The 9,235-nt window shown below is 39.8% G+C and overlaps 1 protein-coding gene across 1 annotated transcript in view; it reads left to right on the top strand.

The window, feature by feature from the left end:
* The window catches only part of MAP2K6 (mitogen-activated protein kinase kinase 6), a 129,376-nt gene that overhangs the window by 70,593 nt on the left and 49,548 nt on the right, over positions 1–9,235 (top strand). The gene's annotated exons all lie outside the window — the stretch shown is intronic.

The raw sequence follows: 9,235 nt of genomic DNA, 5'->3' as shown, positions 1-9,235 counted from the left end.
TTAAGTCTAGAACATATCATACTTGGAAGCATTCTGCACGTGAAGGAGAAGTGCGGTGGCCACAAGGAGGAGAAGGCATTTTCTAAATTGTTTTTCCAAGTTGTGGTACTTGAAGCCCAACAACTGTAATTAGACTCATATTCTGGCTACAGGGCTGGATGCAGTGAGAGTGTTATTTGGTGTCCCACTTTGTTTGTTTATATTTTAGGCATTGGAGAATGGGCCAGTTTCTTGGGGGAGAAAGTACCGTTCTTGAGATTAAGAGATGGAAGTTCTCCCTGTACAGAAAATGCCCTGAGAGAGTCATCAAGATGTATTTGGTTAAGTGTGTTCATTTCATTTTGAATGTTAAGGTTTCTGGCACGAAGCCAGATTTCAGAGTCTCAGTGATCTTGAGTGTTTAGTCTAGTCTGAGACTGATGAGTGTTCTACCAGGAAGTGAGAAGCATCAGGTTGAGAATATCATTGGGATAAGGAGAGCAGGGAATCCATTAAGGGACTAAGAGCCCTTTACTTTGATATTGAGAGGGGACATTGCCACACATAACACAAACAGCACTGATCTTGCTCAGCATCTGCAAATAAGGATCACAGACACAACTTTTCAAATAGTCACTTCAGCCTTACCCTTCTGCTAAAGTAATTTATGTCAAGTAGGGAATAGGCTTTTCAATGTCATCCATACCCCCTGCTTAGGGTAGGGGCATTCGTTTGTAAACACACCACAGAGCTATTGAAGAATACAAAACTTGGTGACCTTATCTGTAAAGCTGGTGTGGTACCCTTCTCAAACACCAGAGCACCGTTTAGTGAGAAAATTAGCTAGTCAATTGCCCAAATGTTTTCCATTTTAGCATCAGGGGAACCAAAGTCCAGGAAGGTGAAAATACACTGGGCAAAGGTCGTGGCAATTTAGTTTTTTGATTGAGTCTGGATCTCCCTTGATAGACCTTCGTGTCGAAACAGTTTCTAGTAAACAGTTTTATAACCTGCCTGTGTGATCCAGAAGAGCCTGGACATGTGAGTAGAAAGCCTGTACAGTGGCTTTAGTCCTGGACTTTTTCCTTTGGATACCAGAATTTATATATAGCCCTGACATAGTTCAGCAATAATCCTTACACGAGCTAGTGGAAACAGACTTGTGACGAAGAGTAATTTCAGCTGAGGGACTAAATACAATTATATGGGAAAGCCGACTGCTTACATCTGTACAAGCTCTGTGTATTTGGACAAGGTCCTTGAAACAGAGGAAGTAATACCCTATGCAGCTGTAGTGATCATTAAATTAAGCAATTCGTGTGAAATGCTGAGAACTGTGCCTTACATGTAACACATACGCAATAAATTCTAGGTGCTATTATTATTCTCGTGAGCAGCCACTTGTTAATAAGAAGGTACCTGCCAGAAACAGCAGTGTAGCTGACTGGTAACTTGCAGCGTTCATTTATCCCAGACATATCACAGCATATATTGATTCGCTCCTTTAATGCCACCAAGGTAGATATTGGTTTTCCCATTTTAAGGGTGGGGCTTAGACTAATAACATCCCAAGTTTTCACTGCTAATAAGGGGCTTGGTGCTTTCCCAGTAGGTCTCTTTTTCACAGGGTCTTGTTGTGTTGTTTTCCAATTTACTACATATAACTTTGTTGACTTTAAAATCATCTGACTTTGTATAGATATGAGTGGGTACTTCCTTCAGTCTTTAATTCTGCTTCCCAATAATAAAGACTTGTGAGAATTTCCATCAATAATATTTACTTAAAATCAATCCAATAAAAAGCTACAACTTTAAGAAAATCTTATGAAATTACTGTATCCAGGAAATATTATAAATTATCTCCTCGTATTTTTGATTAGCCATTAAAATCAGTTTGGGAATTAAAGAGCTTCTGTATAGCAAAAGAAACTAACAATAGCGTAAACAGACAATCTACAGAATGGGAGAAAATATTCTCAAACAACGCATCCAACAAAGGTTTAATATCTAAAATCTATAAGAAACTTAAATCAACAAGCAGAAAACAAATAACCTCATTAAAAAGTGGGCAAAAGACATGAACAGACACTTCTCAAAAGAAGACATACAAAAAAATGCTCAGCATCACTAATCGTCAGAGAAATGCAACCAATACCACGAAGAGACAGTCAGAATGGTTATTATTAAAAAGTCAAAAAACGAGATGCTGGTGAGGCTGTAGAGAAGAAGAAATGCTTATACATTATTAGTGGGAACGTAAATTAGTTCAGCCACTCTGGAGACTAGTTTGAGAATGTCCCCAAGAACTTAAAACAGAGCTACCATTTGACCTAGCAATCCCATTACTGGGTATATATCCAAAAGAAAAAAATGGTTCTACCAAAAAGACACATGCCCACATATGTTCCTTGCAGCACTGTTCACAGTAGTAAAGACATGGACTCAACCTAAATGCCCATCAATAATAGACTGGATAAAGAAAGTGTGGTACATATACACCACGAAATACTATTCAGCCATAAAAAAGAACAAAATCATGTCCTTTGCAGGAACATGGATGCAAGCAAGTCAGTGCAGGAACAGAAAAGCAAGTACTGCATGCTGTCACTTAGAAGTGGGAGCTAAACACTTATGTCCACTTGGGTACTCGTGGACATAAAGATGGCAACAATAGACCCTGGAGACTAGTAGAAGGGGGAAGGAGGGAGGGGAGAAAGGGTTGAATAACTAACTGTTGGATACTGTATTCACTACCTGGGTGATGAGATCAGTCCAAACCTCAGCATCATAAAATATACCCATGTAACAAACCTGCCCATGTACCTCCTGAATCTAAAATAAAAACTGCAGTTATAGAAATAAAATAAGGCTGAGTGTGGTGGCTCATGCCTGTAATCCCAGCACTTTGGGAGGTTGTGGTGGGTGGATCACCTGAGGTCAGGAGTTCGAGACCAGCCTGACCAATATGGTGAAACCCCGTCTCTAGTAAAAATACAAAATTAGCCAGGTATGGTGGTGCATGCCTGTAATCCCAGCTACTCAGGAGGCTGAGGCAGGAGAATCACTTGAACCCGGGAGATGGAGGTTGCAGTGAGCTGAGATTGCGCCATTGCACGCTAGCCTGGGCAACAAGAGTGAAACTCTGTCTCAAAAAAAAAAAAGGAAAAATTAAATAAGTTTGGGAACATTGCATAGGTTACAGTGTATATGAGACTACATGGAACATATTTACTCTAATACATTTCACCCACATTTCTGTGATCACATAGGTGGAACATGGTTCTGGTACAATAGAGAATTTATATACTTTTTCTTGTGCTCAGTCTTTGCGATTAACTGATTTAGATATTTCAAGGTGACCTGCCTGGAAAAACTTCCAGACTTATTACCTAAGACTACAGAACTCCACTTCTTTTGACACCCTGAGTTATGGCATTGCCTGAAGCAATATTTGTTAATTACGGTAATGATTATCTCTTCAGGAGTTAAAAACTCAGAGTTTAAATCTTTCTGTAGGACTGTGGAATTTTCACTTTAAGGGTTACGTGAGGATCTTAACTAGTTACTATTGAAATGAGTACACTTGCATGAACCAAACTACAGTACTTTGAAAATAAGTTGTTTGCTTTTGTAGATTAGCGTTCTCTTTTTTAGAAAATCTCAGATTTAAATTTTATGATTTTCTTGAAGCAATTTCTTTGTCTTTGCTTTTTAATTGGGCATCCTGAACCCCTAGCCAGAAGTGTCACCAGTGGGAAATGCACTAAGCCAGGAAAGTATGTAGCCAAACAAAAGGCAAAGGCCACTGTGTTCTTTTGCTAGGCTATGGTTTGCAAAACATGACTCTCACAAACGTACAGCTTCTCTGGAAAGAAAGGTAACTAGACATTGCAGAAACAGCCATGGGGCAAAGGATTAAACTGAGGTTTTCAAGGTTGCAGGGTTTGAGTTACAGGGTAAAGAATCTTGCCATACATTTTCTATTATTTTGGCCGCGGTTTCTTTACCCTCTTGTTTCTTGTTGGCAGGGAACATGAAGAGTTTCAGAATTCATGAGGAATTTCAGGCCTGGGGAAAGGGCTGCATTTCTTCCTTATGCTTTTTCTTCCAAGATGGCATTGAGTTAGAAAGACCTGGAAGGGGGTCAGCATCTCCTCCTTCCTTGCTCCACTGAAGAGCAGGAGGGACTCGTCTGCTAATATCCATTCTTTATAGTTTGCAGTTAATTTCTCAACTTTGGTTGTTTTGCCTTCTTATATTGTCAAATGGAGACTCTGTAGATGTTTCTTGAGTCCAGGGATTAGCCAGTTCTTTGTTTCTCTCGCCACTGGCAATGCAGGATCACAAGATGCTTCTGAGGGCCAAATGCTACAGCAGTTAAGAAGGCAAGAGAGTGAAAGTGGGGTAGGGAAAGGAAGAGAAGAGCATGGGAAAAGTAAGAAATACATTTGTTAGAGAATGTGGCAATGTGGGTGTGGCAGGAAGGATGCTGCATTATTTCAATAACTGTTGAAAGAAAATTTGACAAAATTCATTGTCCATTTCTGATAGCAGCATATTGTTCAATAATTTTCTGTAGCTGCTGTAATAAATTACCACAAACTTGATGGTTTAAAACACCAGAATTTTTTTTTTTAAGTTTTGTTTTACATTCAGGGGTACATGTGCAGGTTTGTTATATAGGTAGACTTGTGTCATGGGGGTTCGTTGTACAGATATTTCATTACGCAAGTGTTAAGCCTAGTACCCATTAGTTATTTTTCCTGATCCTCTCCCTCCCCCTCCTTCCACCCTCTGATGGGCCCCAGTGTGTTTTGTTCCCTCTGTGTGTCCATGTGTTCTCATTTAGTTCTGATTTATATAAGTGAGAACATGAGATATCTGGTTTTCTCTTCCTGTATTAGTTTGCTGAAGATAATATCCTCCAGCTCCACCCATATTCCTGCAAAGGATGTGATCTCGTTCTTTTTTATGGCTGCATAGTATTTCATGGTGTATATGTACCACACTGTCTTTTTTCCTTCCTTCCTTCCTTCCTTCCTTCCTTCCTTCCTTCCTTCCTTCCTTCCTCCCCCACTTCCTCCCCCCCTCCTTTCTTTCTTTCTTTCCTTCTTTCTTTTTTTGATGGAGTCTCACTCTATCACCCAGGCTGGAGTGCAATGGCACGATCTTGGCTCACTGCAACCTCTGTCTCCAGGGTTCAAGCGATTCTCCTGCCTCAGCCTCCCGAGTAGCTGGGATTACAGGCACGTGCCACCACACCTGGCTAATTTTTGTATTTTTAGTAGAGACGTGGTTTCACCATGTTGGCCAGGCTGGTCTCGAACTCCTGACCTCAGCTATTCTGCCCGCCTCGACTTCCCAAAGTGCTGGGATTACAGTTGTGAGCCACCATGCCCAGCCCACATTTTCTTATCCAGTCTATCATTGATGGGCATTTGGATTGATTCCATGTCTCTGCTATCGTGAATAAGTGCTGCAGTGAACATATACGTGTATGTGTCTTTATGGTAGAATGATTTCTATTCCTCTGGATATAGACCCAATAATGGCATTGCTGGGTCAAATGGTAGTTCTGTTTTTAGCTCTTTGAGGAATAGCCATACTGCTTTCCACAATAGTTGAACTAAGTTACACTCCCACCAACAATGTATAAGCGTTCCTTTTTCTCTGCAACCTCGCTGGCATCTGTTGTTATTATTATTATTTTTCCCTTTTGCATAATAGCCTTTCAGACTGGTCTGAGATGTTATTTCACTGTGGTTTTAATGATCAGTGATGAGCTTTGTTTCACATGCTTGTTGGCCACACGTATCTCTTTTTTTGAAAAGTGTCTGTTTGTGTCCTTTGCCCACTTTTTAATGGGGCTGTTTACTTTTTTCTTGTAAATGTGTTGAAGTTCCTTATAGATGCTGGATATGAGACCTCTGTCAGATGCATAGTCTGCAAAAATTTTTTCCCATTCTGTAGGTTGTCTGTTTATTCATAATTTCTTTAGCTGTGCAGATGCTCTTTAGTTTAATTAGATCCCATTTGTCAATTTTTGCTTTTATTGCAGTTGCTTTTGGCATCTTCATTATGAAATCTTTGCCCATTCCTATGGCTGAGTGGTATTGCCTAGGTTGTCTTCCAGGGTTTTTATAGTTTTGGGTTTTACATTTAAATCTTTAATCCCTCTGGAGTTGGTTTTTGTATATGGTATAAGGAAGGGATCCAGTTTCAACCTTCTGCATATAGCTAGCTAGTTATTCCAGCACATTTTATTGGATAGGGAGTCCTTTCCCCAGTGTTTGTTTTTGTCCACTTTGTCGAAGATCAGATGGTTGTAGGTGTGCAGCCTTATTTCTGGACCCTGTATTCTGTCCCATTAAAACACCAGAAATTTTTTCTCTGACATCTGGAGGCCAGAAGTCTACAGTGAAGGTGTTGGCGTGTCAGGCTCCCTCCAGAGGCTCTGGGAGAGAATCCATGCCTGTGGTGGCTGCTGGCCTTTGGCATTCCTTAGATTGCAGCTGCATCACCGGAGTCTCTGACTCAGCCTCTCTTTCTCCTCTCTGCATGTGTCTACTCTCCCTCTGCCCCTCTGTGGAAGGACACTTCTGATTGCATTTAAGTCCCACCTGGATAATTTAGGATAATCTTCTCATCTCAAAATCCTTAATTTAATCATATCTGCAAAAAGTTATCATGATAACATTCATAGGTTGCATGGATTAGGATATGGGCGTGTCCTTGGGAACCGTCTCAGCCTAGCCCTCTCAGTAAAATGTAAATAGTGAAATACCTCCTCAACATGAGAAAAATCATTCAGTTGGTCTATTCAGCTGAATCCAAAGCCAGCATCATTTTTTTTAATTGTGAAAAGCAAGAAAGAGTTCTCTTAAAGTGAGGATCAAATGAAGATGTCTACATGAATATTTCATATGTTTTTTAGACACGTCAGCCAATGAACTTATTATACAAAAGAATAAGAGGCTTAAATATTAAAAAGTTGCATACAATTCATTTGGAAACAAGTAGACAGATTAATAGGTGATAATGGAAGAACTATCCGGCCATTGGGGAAGCGGAAAGAATGTTTTTACCTTATGAAAATGCAGAGAACATGAAAGAATGTAAAAATTTAAAATTTTATATAACCAAAAAGGAAAAAAAAACAGCGTATGTGTTTGTGTGTGTGTGTGTGTGTTGCAACACTAACTACAAAAGGGGCAATGCCTTCTTTTACAAAGAAAACAACAATAATAATAACCTGTTATAAAAATGAGCAGATGACTTGAACAGGGAGTTCACAGAAAAATGAATACAGATGACAGTGGATATATAAAAAATACTCAGCTGCAGCCGGGCATGCTGTCTCATGCCTGTAATCCCAGCACTTTGGGAGGCTGAGGCAGGCAGATCACCTGAGGTCAGGAGTTTGAGATCAGCCTGGCCAACATGGCGAAACCCTGTCTCTACTAAAGATACAAAAATAAGGCGAGCATGGTAGTGTACGTCTATAAAAGGAGAATTTCTTGAACCCGGGAGGCAGAGGTTGCAATGAGCTGAGATCGTGCCATTGCAGTGCAGCCTGGGCGACAGAGTAAGACTCCGTCTCAAGAAAAAAAAAAAATATATATATATATCTATATATATACTCAGTTTCATTAAATATTTTAAAAATGTGATTCAAAACAATGAGACACCCCTTGTACCCTTGTACCTATCAGATTGACAGAGATGAAAATGTTAATTACCAAGTGTTGCTGAGGGATTATTCATTTATATTTATTCATTTTTCCTTTTTTCATTAAGAGTTTAAGTTAGCTTGCTAGGTTGCATAAAATTAAGCAATTTGGCGTAAATTAAAAGTAAGTGAGGCCACCTACAAAGTAGTCTTGCCAAACAACCTGATCAAGTTGAATCTGATCAATTTCTAACCAACAGAGGGATGTGTGAGTCAATAATAAGGGATAAGAGCAGCAGAATCCAGTGGAAAAAACTACAGGACACATGGCCAGCATTTCTTCAACAAAATAATTGCATGAAGTTGCAGGAGGAGAGGAAAGGGAGAGGCAAAAAGAAATGGAGGGAGGTCAGGTGCAGTGGCTCACACCTGTAATCCCAGCACATTGGGAGGCCAAGGCAGGCAGATCACCTGAGGCTGAGAGTTTGAGACCAGCCTGGCCAACATGACGAAACCTCATCTCTACTAAAAATACAAAAATTAGCTGGGCATGGTGGCACATGCCTGTAATCTCAGCTACTTGGGAGGCTGGGGCACGAAAATCGCTTGTACCCAGGAGGCAGAGGTTGCTGTGAGCCAAGGTCGTGCCACTGCACTCCGGCCTGGGTGACAAAGTGAGACTCTGTTTTTTAAAAAAAAAGAAAGAAAGAAAGAAACAAAATGAAGGGAGAGCCCCTTCATTAAAAGGGAACTAAGAAACTTAACTGCTTATGAGGCATGGTCCTAATTTTGATCTTGATTCAAACATACAGTAATTTAAAATTATTTGAGATTTTTGTGAGACAATTAGAATTTTGAACACTGAGCAGATATTAAGAAATTATTTAAGTGTGATAATGCTGTTACGGTTACTATTTTTTCAATAGTCAGTTTCTTTTAGGGATATTTGGTGAAGAGTATCTGGATGAAATAATTTGATGCCTGGGAAAGAGGTTGGGATATAGACTAAACAAAGTGTCCATGAGTCAATATTGTTGAAGCTGGGGAAATGCATATACAACGGTTGATTATAACTACTTTGTTTATTTTCTCCTATGCAGTGATTTGTTGCTTAATGATGGGGATAAGTTCTGAGAAACATTGTTAGGTGATTTTGTCGTTGTGTGAACATCATCGAATGTACTTACATAAACCTCAGTGGCACAGCCTACTACACACCTGGGCTATATGATATGGCCTATTGCTCCCAGGATACAAACTGGGACAGCGTGTGACTGTGCTGAAAACTGTAGGCTCTTGTAACAAAATGGCCAATATTTGTGTATGTCAACATAGAAAAGGTATAGTAAAATATGGTATAAAATATAAAAAATGGTTCACCTGTGTAGGGCACTTACCATGAATGGGGCTTCCAGGACTGGAAGTTGCTCTGGGTGAGTCAGTGAAGGAGTGGTGGGTGAATGTGAAGGCCTCACATTACAGTACATGACTGTAGACATTATAAACACTGTACAGGCTACACTGAGTTTATAAATATACTTTTCTTTCTTCAACAATAAATGAACCTTAGCTTATAACTTTTTAACT

Source organism: Symphalangus syndactylus, chromosome 14 (genome assembly GCF_028878055.3).
Source record: "Symphalangus syndactylus isolate Jambi chromosome 14, NHGRI_mSymSyn1-v2.1_pri, whole genome shotgun sequence".
In the NCBI taxonomy this organism is placed as follows: Eukaryota; Metazoa; Chordata; class Mammalia; order Primates; family Hylobatidae; genus Symphalangus; species Symphalangus syndactylus.
Note: the sequence above shows the minus strand (reverse complement) of the source record. Positions and strands in the feature narration are given on the sequence as shown.